This window comes from Crinia signifera, chromosome 5 (genome assembly GCF_055691185.1).
Source record: "Crinia signifera chromosome 5, ASM5569118v1, whole genome shotgun sequence".
In the NCBI taxonomy this organism is placed as follows: domain Eukaryota; kingdom Metazoa; phylum Chordata; class Amphibia; order Anura; family Myobatrachidae; genus Crinia; species Crinia signifera.
Genome location: NC_139221.1, coordinates 61,507,025 through 61,522,233, shown reverse-complemented (window position 1 = coordinate 61,522,233; position 15,209 = coordinate 61,507,025). Strand labels below are relative to the sequence as shown.

General features: G+C 44.9%; 1 long non-coding RNA gene across 1 annotated transcript; it reads left to right on the top strand.

The window, feature by feature from the left end:
- Nucleotides 1-12,940: 12,940 nt before the first annotated feature.
- On the top strand, nt 12,941-13,974 carry LOC146079463 (uncharacterized). The gene is made up of 2 exons (XR_014474545.1): nt 12,941-13,145; nt 13,228-13,974. It is a non-coding gene; the product is annotated as an uncharacterized LOC146079463 (long non-coding RNA).
- Nucleotides 13,975-15,209: the final 1,235 nt, after the last annotated feature.

Sequence of the window (15,209 nt, the reverse complement as noted above, 5' to 3'; positions counted from 1 at the left end):
TCCAAAAAACACCGTGAGGTAGAGATTGAGTGACAAGTGGAAAATAAGAAGGAATAATACTCTCCTTATATTGATTTTCTTCGCCTCTAAAAAAGGCTCTCCAATCTTTGGTATGATAGCGATATGTGGAAGATAAAATTTATAACATAGTGTGAAATTGTCACAAAATTATTTTATTCACACAAAAGAAAAATATATGTCCACAAAATTGGTAAAACTGTATATATACAAAGCAACCCTGTTGCTATATGCAAAACGTACTGCCTGAGGAAGGGACACTTGGTCCCGATACTCGTTGCAGCAGCCTGGAGTGTATCACCATACAAGGATTTTGACCAGACCTGGACCTTTTGAGGCACCTGAGACCTATGGTTTTCCGGAGAACCGGTGGATCTCTAGAATAATAACATCTATTCTACAGGCGCTGAAAAATCCAGATTCTGGTAAACGTCCAATTTTAACGTTTTGCATATAGCAACAGGGTTGCTTTGTATATATACAGTTTTACCAATTTTGTGGACATATATTTTTCTTTTGTGTGAATAAAATAATTTTGTGACAATATCACACTATGTTATAAATTTTATCTTCCACATATCGCTATCATACCAAAGATTGGAGAGCCTTTTTTAGAGGTGAAGAAAATCAATATAAGGAGAGTATTATTCCTTCTTATTTTCCACTTGTCACTCAATCTCTACCTCACGGTGTTTTTTGGAAAAGTGTCAGTGCACAAAAATCACTTATTTTTCTGTATTATTATCTTTAATAATGTTCAATGGGTGTAATTCTCAGCATATGTCGCTCAAGGCCCATACACACTAGAAGATTTTCATTTCAAAAGACTTTGCCAAAATCTCTGATAGATTTATCTTTCACCAAAGTAGTGTGTACACACTGAGCTATTTTCCCCAATGAACAAGAGATTTTCAGGAGGCGAAAGACTTTGCTGAAAATCTTTCATTATATGGCTATTTACATAATGGGCGGGGTTTAGGGCCCATTTTATTCAATGCATTTCTGTTCTTGGGGCCTGATTCAGAGCTGATCATTGGGCTGCGTATATTTAGAGCCCAGTGATCAGGTAAATGCAGGGCCAGCACCACCACTAGACAGCTTTAGATATTTCCCTAGGGTGCCAGCCACTGGAGGGTGGCATTTGGGAGCAGTTTCCCTACTTGGTTGGAGCCAGGTGAGCGTCGCCCCACACCAGCCCCCCCAACCGAGCATCACCCCTCCCCCCAGACCTGGAGGAGGCAGCCGCATCAAGCCCCCCCCCTGGATTCGGCGGCCGCAGGGGCCGCTTCACCCCTTTCCCCCTGGACTCAAAGGGGCAGCCGCATCAAGCCCCTCCCCCCCCCACTTGGCGGTGGCTGCTTCACCCCCTTCCCCCTGGACTCGGAGGGGGAAGGGGGTGGCTTATACATTGTGTTGATGGGCAATGTATACACTACTGGCTAATACATAACGTTGGTGGGCAGTGGTGACAGTTATATATACATTGCTGGCATGTGCCAGCAATGTATATATTACTGGCTTATATATATACATTGGTGCCCAGTGGTACCTGTAATACATAGATTGCTGGCATGTGCCAGCAATCTATATATTACTGGCTTAAAAAACACATTGGTGGCCAGTGGCTTATATAAACACATTGGTGGCCAGTGGCTTATATAAACACATTGGTGGCCAGTGGCGTTTATATGCTCCACTGCTCCACAGTCACACTGTGGAGCAGCAGAGCAGTCAGCTGGGGGCGGGGCGCTCCGCCGGGCTGCGTGTGTGTGACCTGGCCGGGGACTGACTGGGAGACGCAGAGCAGCGGCGTGGACACGGCGGCAGGTAAGTATGTGACAGGGGGTTCGGGGGCGACGGGGGTGTGGTGATTGTGGGCGGCGGGGGCAATGGGGGCGGGGGTGATGGGGGGCGGTAGCGGCCGGTCAGCTGGGCTGAAAGTCTCTGATCTTTCAGCCCGGCTGCCGTACACACCTGGCGATGATGGCTCAAATATGAGCCATCATCTCCAGACATGCTGGTAAAACCAGCAGACGGCCCACTTTGCTAGCGATGATGCGGGAGCGCGCATCATCGCTAGTCGGGCATCGGTGGCCTATACACACTTGGAGACTTTAAGCTGAAACTCGCTCAAAACGGCTGTTTTGAGCGAGTTTCAGCTTAAAGTCGGCAAGTGTGTATGGGCCTTTACAATTGCACAGTACTACTTCTGTAATCATGTGCAATGGATGTAATTCTCAGCATATGTTACTTACAATTACATAGTACTACTTCTGGAAGCATGTGCAATGGGTGTAATTCTCAGTATCTGTCTATCACAGTTGCACAGTACCACTTTTGTATTCATGTGCAGTGGATGTAATTATCAGTATATGTCACTGATAATTGCACAGTACCACTTGTATAATCATTTGCAATGGATGTCATTCTCAGTATATGTCACTGGCAATTGCACAGTACCACTTCTGTAATCATATGCAATAGATATAATTCTCAGTATCTGTCACTGACAATTGCACAGTACCACTTCTGTAATCATGGCCCTTATTCACGTTGGTGCGGTGAAAAGCGCGTACGGATCCCTGCACCGTGCGTATTCCCGTGTGCCACGGGGACTGTAAGTCCTCCCACAGTTTGTCCGTGTACGGACGGTCACAGACACCATCAATGGGGAGTGGCGTGCACTTCAGCGTACGCCTCCGTGCACGGACGGATCTCCCATTTCCACGCCGACATCTACACTGCACGGACGGGTCTATAGGCATTTTTCAATTGAAAACTCAGCGTGTCACCGTTCGTGTGCGGAAGCGTACGTCCGTGCACGGTGGTATATCACTCGCACATATGGGCCTGCTAACATACGCCTCAACTTTAATGTTGTCAATTATTCTATTAGGCTAATTTGAGTTTTACATTTACTCATTTGTTCCAATTACCTACATTGTCTCCCTTCCAAAACTACCTGTTGAAACTGCAAAGCATTCCTCTCTGAATGCATCTTTGTACTGTTGCATGCAGGTGACGCAAGATTTCCGAATCATCCCTAAGTATATGCATGCACAGGTGCGTGCATTCTGCATAATTGTTGCTAGTTTTTTCGGCGGAAAAACGCTATATGAATTATGAAATTTGAGACACTGTTTTTTTTAAAAAGATGCGTGACTTCTCCTTATAAATAGGGCAGCAGAACCAAATGTTCTTTTGCAGCCAACATGTCAGAGGGACAGAGTCAGCCGGACATGTCTGACCCAGAGGTCCAACTGGCCAGATTAGAATCTCTGGCAGAGATGATACGGCCAAGGGCAGAGGAACAGAGAAGGTCCCAATCTGAGGGTGCAAGCAGCCAGCCACAGCCAGGGACCAGCTCTCAGGTTGATCCTGGGCCACAAGAAAAAGAAAAAGTGTTTGAGCGCTGATTGTTTAGATTTCGCACTGCAGCAGCTCCCAAATAAATATTGGAAATGCAATTACAAGAAAAAAGAAACAGTGGAGCTGCGCTTTGCAAAATCATATATAATTTATTAAAAACAATTTTTTTTTTTTTATACCTCAAATCTTTATTTAGTTTTACAAAAGGGAACATTTACATAGAAAAACATACACTTAATAACAACACAATACGTAGGTACATACACTCATAAACTCATTAATTTCCGAGGGATTCACTAAGGGAGTTTTACCCTTGCACGATTTGCTATCAACAACACAGTGCCTTAGTTCGTACCCTTGTTTCTCTCGAGGAGATTTGCGTGGGTAGTTTCCCCTTAAACTTCTCAGTTTGTATACTCGATCAGTTTTTATGCTTTATTTTTCTTACCCTATATGGTTTATGGGGGAATTCCAATACGTTTACCCCACCTCTCCTCGCCCTGTCCTTTCTGTCCTTAACAGCATATATGTTTTTTTTTTTTTTTTGTCTTATTCCTCCTTTCTTTCTTTCCCTTTACCCTCAGCTATAGGTTATGATAGGGGTATACTAGCTGGTTCTTCCTGATTCTATCGCTGTGCCTGGTCGTCCCTTCGTTTTCCTGTTATCGAAATTTTTTTTATTTATTTATTTATTTATTTTATTATTATTTTTTTTCCTCAGTTGTTTCTCTTCTCTAGTGCTAGTGTTCCTAAATGTCAACAAACATGCGGTCTTTTTTGTGCCAATAAACTATTGGTTGTCTTTATCTTATCCGGTAAATATATATGTGTATTTTTTTTTTATTTTTTTTTTTATTATTATTTGTTATTAGTATACTTAGTGTAAAATTAGTTTCCTTATACAAAAGTGATTATATATGTATATATTTGTATATTTATTTATTATTGTGAATTTAAATTATTATTATTATTATTTTTTATTCCTTAATAATGTAAATTAGTGTAAATTAATTACCTTATACAGGGGTGATTGTATCCAGTGATTCCAAATTTTATAGTATTTACTTAACGTGTTACGAGCATGTGCTAAGTGTTTCTCCTGTTCAATAACATAGTTCACTCGTGACCAGTGTTCCCTCTAAGCTGTGCGCGTGTGCGCGCGCACACAACTCGCCAAGCCCGCGCACAGACATTACAACTGAGCGCACAAAGGTTAAAATCTTGTTTAGTGTGCCACGAGTTTAATAAGGTTGAAAATCACTGCTATAGCCTATATGTGTGGTGTGTGAAGTCTGTAAATATTCAAATTGCTTTATTAACTCAACAGGACTCGAAACCAAGGCCTGTATACGTTATGTGACGCACAAAATTTTTAATTTCCTTCCAAAGTTGCACAGCCAATATCTTTTGCCGCACACAGCCTTCGTAAAATTAGAGGGAACATTGCTCGTGACTTCCAGGCTTCATAATCTGGAGCAGCATTGGACATCCATGCTCTCCCTACCATTACCTTTGCTATCGCGCACAGGTCATTGACATACATTCTCTCGTTTGGCCCACATCTACCTGCCACTACTCCTAACAAACAGCACCTCGGGGAGAGAATCGCCACTGGGATCCCAGTGGTCACTATAGCTTGAATCACTTTATCCCAAAACTCGGCAACCAGTCTGCACTCCCATATTAAATGTATAAATGTCCCTGGAAGAGTTCCACATTTGGGACAGTAAGACGATGCTCTCCCCGCAAATTTGGCAAGTTTCGTGGCTGACTTATAAGATCTGTGGAGAATGAGGAGTTGGGTCTGTTGAATACGGAGCGAGTTTGTGGCTTTTGCCACTCCCGCTTTTGCTGCTGTCCATTCCTCATCGCTTAATTCCCCCAGGTCCTCCTCCCATTTTCCCCTTGATAAACTTAAGCCTTCTATATGCATCATTTTCCCCAAAGTTCCATATATCCTTGACACTAGTTTTTTTTATCTATTGATGTAATAATTTTTTTAATAGGGGATTCTCCGAACTCGGGGGGGGGATTTAGGAAAATGTGCCTCTAAAGTGCTCTTTAATTGTAGGTAGCGAAAGAAGTATGTCCTCGGTAGATTATACTCCTCTTTTAACTGAAGAAAAGATTTAAGGCCCCCTATATCGTAAACCTGGGTAAGGGTAGTCACTGAAAAGGGAACCCAGACTTCTCTGGTCTGTAGGGATTTAACTTCCCTGGGTGTGAGCAGATCTTCTATTCGATATTCCTTATCTAAAAATTTTATTCCCATATTTTTGTTGACTTCCAGCCATATTTTCATTGCCTGTGTGACTAAGGGTAAGTCCCCAGGGTATTTATTTCCTTGAATAATCCTATGTAGAGGGCTTATATCTGGTGTGGAAACTGCTACCAATGCTCTGGCCATGTAACTGCCATATTCCTCCTCTCTTAGCCAAGATCTTAATTGTGCTGCCTGTGAAGCAATATAATACCTCCTGAAATCGGGGAGCCCCAGACCCCCATCCGACCTTGTCCTCATTAGATTGTTAAGTTGGATCTTCGGACGGGTTCCGTTCCAAATGAATGACGATATAATGCTGTTAAGTTTTCTCAACAATGATTTCGGGAGATGTATTGGTGATTGTTGTATAATATATAAAAATTTTGGAAGAACTGTCATCTTCACCAGGTTGACCCTTCCAGCCGCGATCAATGGCAGTTTACTCCAAGATTTTATTTTTTTCCCCAGCCACTCAAGCAGTGGTTGAATATTCAATGAAGTGAACTCTTTGGGGTCCCGGGACACATAGACTCCAAGATACTTAAATTTTGTAACCCACTGTAGCGGTGAAGGAGAGGATAGAGGATAATTCCCTGGATCTCCTACTGGGAAGATAATTGTTTTAGTTTTATTAATCCTAAAACCAGTGAAATCACCAAATTCCTCAATCCACTGCAATATTAAAGGGAGAGATATTATATACTGCTTTAGGAATATTAGTAGATCGTCCGCATATAGTGAAATCCTCTCCAACTGGCCTACCCCCCCGAAGCCTATGTCACCCGGGTGCTGCCTAATCAAGCAGGCTAGGGGTTCAATCGCCAGGGCGAACAAGACGGGGGAAAGCGGACACCCCTGCCTTGTTCCCCTGGCGAGCCGAAAGGAGGGGGACGTCCATCCATTGACGGATACCCTTGCCGATGGATCTGCATATAATAGCTGAATCCATTTTATGAAATTCGGGCCTAATCCATACGCTTGAAGGACAGCCCAAAGGAATGGCCATTCTACGGCATCAAACGCCTTTATGGCGTCTATTGAGACAATGGCAGCCTCCCTCTCTCCTGACCCCATTATCTGAAGATGTGAATACAGCCTACGTATATTTATACTAGTGGCTTTATCTGGCATGAAGCCGGTTTGGTCTGTATGGACCAGTTTAAAAATATGTTTACTCAGCCTCTCCGCCAGGATCTTTGCCAATATCTTCGACTCAAAGGAAATAAGAGAAATGGGCCTATATGCATCCATCTCTAGTGGGTTTTTGCCTGGTTTTAACAGTACAATTATTTTGGCCTCCGTCATAGATTTTGGAACGGACCCCGCCTCGAAGCTACCCCTAAGTGTATCATACAACATAGGTGCGAGTATCTCTATATGATTTTTGAATACCTCGGCTGGGATGCCATCCAAGCCTGGGGCTTTCCCACTGGGTAATATTTTTATGGCTTTCCTCACCTCTTCAATTTCCAGGGGGGCGTCGATCTCCAAAGATTCTTCCCCACTTAGTTTTGGCAGTTGAATATTTCCCAAGTAACTCTTTATTTCCTTCTCGTTATATTCCAGCCTACTGGCATAAAGTTGGGTAAAATATGCCTCAAAGGCGCCCCCTATCTGTGCCGGTGTATTCACCGTTACCCCTGCTTGATTTCTTATCCTTGAAATAAGATTTGGGGGATTCTCTACCTGTGCTAAGTAGGCTAAATATTTACCAGAGCGGTCAGAGTTTTGATACCTTTGTACGGCACTATGGGCCATTTTATTAAGGTTAACCTTTTTAACGGCCTCAAGCCAGACTGACTGGGCTTCCTGCCACGCTAGGTATGATATATTAGATTTTTTCATACGGTATTCTGTTTCCTTGTCCAGACACTCCCTCTCCTTTGCCCTTATATGTTCTCTACTCCTCCTTTTGAACTCAGCGATTTGTTTTCTATACGTTCCCCTCATAAATGCCTTAAAGGCGTCCCACATAATAGGCATACTAGCAGTTCCTAGATTGCTTTCCCAGAACTCCCGCCATTGATTCGACAGATCCGTATTTTGATCTATACTTCGCAGCCACCTCGGGTTGAGTTTCCAAAAATTACACCCCCTTTCATTGAGCTCAGCAAATTCCATATACACTGGAGAATGATCTGATATTCCCCTCGGTTTATACTCGATCTTATGAATCAATGGCATGAAGTTCCTAGAAACCAACATCTTGTCGATCCTAGAGAATGCTACATATGTGGCTGAAAAACAGGAATACTGTTGAGTGCTTGGATTCTGCTCTCTCCACGGATCTGCCCATCCTATGTCATTAATGAAATTAGAGAAGCCCATATTTCCTCTATCTGCCCCCGATATGGCGCTCCTCCATCTGTCTAACTGGGGATTCATCACATTATTGAAATCGCCCATGCATAGTACTGGCAAGAGCGGGGAGAGGGCCACAAACTCTGAGGCCTTTATCAAGACCTTATATGAAAACGGCGGTGGGATATAAATTGACAGTATTAACATTTGCATTGTATTAATCTCGCAGTCAAGGAAAACATAACATCCACCGGGATCAATAACGACCCTATTGCAAGTAAAGGATAGGGTTTTCCTTACTAAAACTGAGACTCCCCTGGATGAGGACTTGAAGGGGGCATGATATATATGGCCAATCCATGGTTTTTTAAGGGCCATTAACTTCCCTCCCACTAAATGCGTTTCGGTCAGGCACATTATATCTGCCCCATATTGCCGCAGTTGATTTATCACTAGGGATCGTTTTATTTTATCATTTAACCCTCGTGTATTCCACGCGAGTGCCTTTATCACCCCAGGGGCCATTTTCTCATTGCCTTTCCCTCACTCCCCTCATCCTGAGGGCACATATTTTCTTTCAAGGGTGGGCGTGTGCCAATATCATGACCTCCATAAACCTCCACATACATGTATCCCCACACGTTTCCCTCCGAAAATGAGCATGTACCTACATAATAACATACATAGAACATTGAATAACATACATTGAAACCCCCCCACATAAAACCCTCCCCCCTCCCTGTATACCCTTTATCCCTAGGCATACCTATTGCTCTAACCCTCCCCCGGAAATAAGAAAAGAAGGAAAAAAAAAAAAAAATTAATTCCCTCTTTTTTAGGGGGCTATACCAGTAAAGCCACCAATTTGCAGGTGGCTCCCTGACATGACATTTTTATATAGATTTTTTTTTTTTTTTTTTTTTTTTTTTATAATCCTGCAGTGTCCCGTATACTAAGAGTCCGCCAGCTGCCGAACGCCTGGGGATTTTTTATCCAGCCATTTAGCCGCCTCGTTGGGTGTGGGGAAGAACAGTGTCTCATCTTTATATATTACCCTCAACTTAGAGGGGAATACCATTGAGTATTTTATGTCCTGTTCTCGCAGTCTTCTTTTTATTTCGACAAATTTTGCTCTGTCTTTTTGTACCTCCAACGCGAAATCTGGGAACACTGAAATTTTCACCCCGTTATGCTCCAGAGGCCCTTTCAAGCGTATCAAGCGCAATATAGTGTCCCGATCCTGAAAATTCAAAATCTTGGCAATCAGAGTTCTGGGAGGGGCTCCGGGTGGCAAAGGCCGAAATGGCACCCTATGCGCCCTTTCCACCGAGAAATGTTCAGTGAATGAGGATTTCCCAAATTTTGCGCAAAGCCATTCTACAATAAACTTAGGTGCATCTGCTCCTTCCTCATGCTCCGGCAGACCCACAAAACGAAGGTTATTCCTTCTAAGCCTTCCCTCAACGTCCAGCATCTTGCTCCTCATTTCTGAAATTTGCAGGGCCATCTTATTTACTTTACTCGACCAATGATTATTGGTATCTTCAAGTGCGGATATGCGGACCTCTGCCTCTTTAATCCTCTCCGTGGTTACCTTTAATTCGGTTTTTGTTGTGGCCATATCTTGCTGCACTTCATTGATCTGTACGGACAGGCGTTGTTCAGAATTATTTATTGCCTCCAATACTTGTTGGAGTGTAATCTCCGGTGCTGGGGTTGGGCTTTTGCTTTTGGTTGGGGTAGCCTGCGGTGTAGATGTGGGGGTTTGTGCCGTATTCCCGCTCTGGTTGCGGGCAAACCTCTCTAACCGAGCAGCAGCTGCTGTGTTGCCTGTTTTTCCCATTTTCTATAGGAGCAGGACCAGGTTGTCAAAAAATCTTCTCTTATACTACTTTAGGTAGCACAGACCCTCACTATCTGCAGTTCCCTTTTTACGCCAAGTGCCACATAAATATTTACAGCCAAAAAGCAGTGCATGGAAAGTCACAGATAGTAATGGTAATGCAAATTTTATATTGCACCAGCTTCTTGCATCCAAGCTTTTGAGACTTCGCCTATCACTTTGCTTTCTGTCCCCTTGTACTGCTTAGGGCCCGCCGACCCACTCTGTCTGCAGTTCCCCTTTTACATACCAGATTCCTCACAGATATATAGAACCAGCAATAGTGCATAGATAAAGTCACAAATAGTAATAATAATGCAAATGTTTATACTGCACCAGTTTGTTGCTTCCAGGAGTTTGTGGATTCAAATTTCACTTTGCTTTCTGTTGAGGACCATCAGGTATGAGGGATAGCTGTATAGGGGTGTTCCCCTCCTTGTGCCTGCTCTTATTCTCTGCTGGCTGTGTTACATCCAGTACGCATTTCACAGGGACGCAGATCAGGTTTGCCCTTTATTCAGGAGGAGTTCTGCTGGGCTTCTGTGGGGCTACTGAGCAGCCCTGCAGTTTAGTGGCGATAAAGAGTCTATATTGGGTGCTAGCTTGCCACCCCTCACCAGGCTTACTCGCACCTCCGTCTGCCTCCTGCAGCGTCTGCCAAGTGGCTACTTAATTTCAGGGCTCTGTTCATGGACTGGGAGAGGATGGCTCTCTCACAGCCTTCACCTGCCCAGCCTTCTGTATGCACCTGCCGCTGCTTCTTCCGCCAGTCCCTCCGTGTTTCCTCCGTATATGCGGAGGAGAAGATGGCTCTTACACAGCCAGCGCCAGCTCAGCCTCCTGTTTTGCTGCTGTTTGGCGCTGCCTCCCGGAGATGCGCTCCTTTCAGCACCACGCTGTGTGCCGGGTAGGAGGGAGGACGCGCCGGCTCACGGCTTTCGGTTTTCTGCTTGCGTCACTCCACTGCGCCCCCCTGCGTCTCCGGCGTAGCACCGGCTCTCGCCTCTCGCACTCAGATGCCGCCCGTCGCTGCACACTCCCTCCAGCACGCCACAATGTTCCACGCACCGCCGGACGACCACAGCCTCCAGGTAGATCTGTCCCCCAGGTTTAGGCACTCTGTCTGGGCATCAGGTTATTGACCGGGTCCGCAGGATTGCTAGGTTTAGCTCATGTCAGGGAGCTCGCTCTCCCACCTCCTCACTCCTGCACCGCCGTGGCCCCGCCCCCCATCATTAAAAACAATTTAACAATAAATTTCATATACTTTGATTTTTGTGGCCACTATGACAAACAAGACAGACACACATATAACAATGCTCAATTTGGGATTTGTTAATATGAACTGTGTTCAACTTGTTAATCCATCTTGTTAGTAAAAAACCGGTTAGTATCAATTTAAAACCTCCTAATTGCTAGGAGTAACTGTCCCCCACTCATGTGCACATGTTAGTGGATTATAGACTCACTCTTTGTTGAGGAATGTCCTTTGGGAGATGGTGGGGATCCGGCTCTTGGTACTTGGGAGTTTTGCTGTGACCAGTTGATTTTAGCAGTTTTACTGCGGTCGCTCGGTGTTATACTCCCATCAATTTGTATCCAGTCGCCACTGATGTCCCGTCGCCCTCTACGCGTTTCTCCGCCTTCACGTATCAGCGGCTTCCTCAGGAGGTGGTCAAGTGTGCCTGTGGCTGGGCCTTCCACCAACCAGCCAGACCAGAATTTGCCATTGCTTGTTCCAGCTCAGACAGAACAGGTACATGTCGAGGGGCCCGGGCGCAGCAGAAAACGGGGTAAATCATCTAAGAAGCGTGCACCCCAGGATCCCAGCAAACCAGGCAAGAACCCAGCTTTTACGAAGGCATAATTACAGATTTTAATACCAAAGGGCCGGGAATGGATCGAGTTTGCAAAGAAGAAGCTGACCCCTTCAGCAAAGGACAAGATTTGGGGCGGGATTCTCTATAACAGAAATGCGGTAAAAACCCCGTTATCAGGGTTTTTACCGCATTTCTGTATTCTCTAATGTCCCTCTGCAGTGTCACCGCTGCGGAGGGAATCGCCAGCAAAAGCTGGCGGTTCCCTGCAGAAGCCTATGGGCTTCTTACCACAGCGGTGTGTGAGGGATCCGTCACGGATCCCTCCCAGCATGCCCTGCGGCCGGCGCGTCAGTCTGCGCATGCGCAGACGGACTCCCGGGTCATAGACCCGGAAGTCCAGTGCCGGCACCGCATCGCAAGGGACAGCTCTTACCGCAAGAGCTGTCCCTTGCGTTAATGACCGCATATTTTAGAGAATATGCGGTCATTAGAAATGCGATGCCCGGCGATAGAGGGCTGCGGATTTTAGAGAATACCGCCCTTGGAGGCAAATTACTGAGGAGGTGAATAAGGTGGCACCAGTTCAAAGGGATGAACAGTCGGTCCGCAAAAGGCAAGTGTTTAGCTTGACGTTACTTATATTGATATGGGTCTATATTTTTTTTTTAAGCCGTGCAAATATTAAGCAGGTGTATTTGACATGACTACATTCAGTTATTTGTCACATGTGAACACATTCATGGAGGGAATGTGTTGACATGTGTGTACATGCACTTGTCCATTTTTTGTACAAGTAAACTATATTTATACCTGCACATATGGAAGTGACATGTGCACCACGGGTGTGAGGTGAGAAAAGGGCCCAATTTGAGGAGATGTGTCACTGTGCATCTCTAAATGTGGATTTAAACAGTAGTAGCTGAAGTATGTGTTTTGTTTTCCCAGATTAAACACCATACATAGAACTTGTAAGTGGATACTTGGGCACAATCAGGCCACACAATTGAGAAATTGTATTGCATCACATGCCTTACCTAATGGCATGCAATGTCTACATCGGCTGGCCTGAATCTACACAAGTACCTGTAAGTGCTAAGGCTACTTATAGTGGTATGCGATGTGCTTAAATTTTGTAATGTCACATGCACTGTGAGGCTTGCAAAAGATAAAAAAAAACATTGCATAGTAGTCTGAATGATACATTAACAGCATTAATACTGTATAGTAGCAGATGGCATGAGATATGTAGTGTTTATTTTTTTTTTTTTAAATTCAATTTTAAGGTGGCAAGATTTTAAAACGGGCCTGAAGAGGAAGATGAGCGATAGGAGAACCCACAGCACCACCACCGGGAGTGGGCCCATGCCAGAAAAACTGGAGTACACCCCCCTGGAGTCCATGTGTCTGGACATAATAGATGACAGCGAGATCAGGGGGGTGGCCAACATGGACAGTGAGCTCCCGGTGGAAATGTTTGCTGCAGACTTGTCCGGTAATTATTAGCCCTGTATTTTTTAGGGTGAAATGCATTGTTTAAACATGTGATGGTGACAATTTCTGTTTTGACCACATAGATGATCTGGAAAGTGTGGAGTGCCCTCAAGCGTCCTCTGCAGGCCCGCATGTCCAGCAGCCACCACAATAGCCACCACAACAGCTGCCACAACAGGCTGAGGAGAGGGAGGACCTTCTGAGGTCCATCTGGCAGCAAGGGGTGGAGCAAGTGGAGCGGCTGGAGCGTTTCATGGCAGTGATGGAGAAGGTGGAAACCGCTGTGACCAATTTGGCAACCCAGGCCAGCCGCCAGAATGACATTCTGGTGGCTGCTATTAATAACCTTGCACAGCAAACCAGCCGCCAGAATGACATTCTGGCGGACCTCTCCATCACTGCCAGGGCGCTTCTGCCTGCTCCCGCAGCAAGCACATCTGCTGCCCCAGCCCAAACTGCCCCATCTGTGCCCCCCTCAGACCTCCAGCCTCCTCAGCCCACCGTGAGGAGAGGCCGCAAAGCTGCAGGCCGAAAATCCCCACCATCCAAGGGGAAAACAGGGCGGAAAAAATGAACTGGTGTCACCTTATTGCCTGTCTGTTTATTTGCCCCCAAACTTGTCCTTTGCTTTGGTGGCAAGCTTCATGTGTCCATTCACCAGCAAATGGTACTAAAATCTTTAATTCTGACTTCTGAGAAGCTGGGTATTGCCTTGATGCTGAGGATCCTGGGTTGCATTCTTCCAGGATGATGCATCTTGTTTTCTGTTGGGCCTTGCCATTTCGCCATGTACCTGTTCTGTCTGACCTGTAACATGCAATGTAAAATTCTGTTCTGGTTGTTTTTTTGTTTTGTTTTTTAATATAAAAATTATATTTAAATTCAACCCCACCCCACCCCCCACCCCCAAAAAAAGGCTGTGATGGGGAACAGCAATAAAAATATTTGTTTTCAAAACTAAACGTGTTTTGTGCAAAATAAGTTCAGAACTGTGATCAACATGAGAACATAATTATAGGATTGACCCACAGCATTGGTACAGTGCATGTAGTGGTGGTTCACCCATGTAATGATTTGAATGTGAGCACCTGTGCTGCTCAACTTAAGAGGTGAGGATGGGGTATCAGCACACGAGTTTACATGCGCCCAGTTTCCAAATCCAAAAGTAAAAAGCCTACACAACCTGATGGATAAAGTACAATTTTAACACCACCCAAATAAATGAACACTACTTCCACAGCCATGCAGCAAACAGAGGGTGTATAGTGGAAGACATGAGCAGATTAGCAAGGACAACTTGTATGTAGACATGCAGAAAATGCCATTTTCTAGGCAACTTTGAGTGATTGCCACTGGACACATTGCCAACAGCAAAATGTGACACAAACCCACATTTAAGGTGGGAAATGTGACAGAGGTGTGTACATACATGATGTCTACCCAATATTAGAGTTTAGTTGTACAAGTTGACACATGTCGACTCCGAAATGTCCTGTTTAGTTAAGATGAAAATACCACTTGCAGTAAAGGTGTATATGGTGGCGTGAAAAATACCAGCACATATATCAACTTTTAGGATAAATAGTCTTTTCACAAACAACACTAACCTTGATATTTTTGTGAAGTTGCAACATCTAAGCTACCAATGTGTTTGTGGGCTGTGTGTGGCTTGCAGGTAGAGAAATGCTGATTGACACTTAATAGCCTTCAGCAGTGGCAAGTGCAGACAGGTGTACATGTTTATTTCAATTAGCGCAAATTAGCACAATCAGCCGTCCGCACGAACGCGGTAGTTGTAAGAGTGGTCATGAGCACTCTTTGGCGTCCGCCAGTTTTGGGCTGAAAATGTACGGTGCGTTTGCGGATGTGGCACCGTGCATTTTGTGTGTACGCCCCCGTGTCCGCCCACGTGTCCGCCCATTTTCCTTCATTATTCAGGCCGCTCCCATAAATACGCCCACAATGTCCGTGCGCTCGCGGCCAATGACCGTGTGGTTGCGTACAGCAAATTTCACACGGAAAGCTACGTTCAAACACGGTTTACAATCGACACTTTGAGAACTAT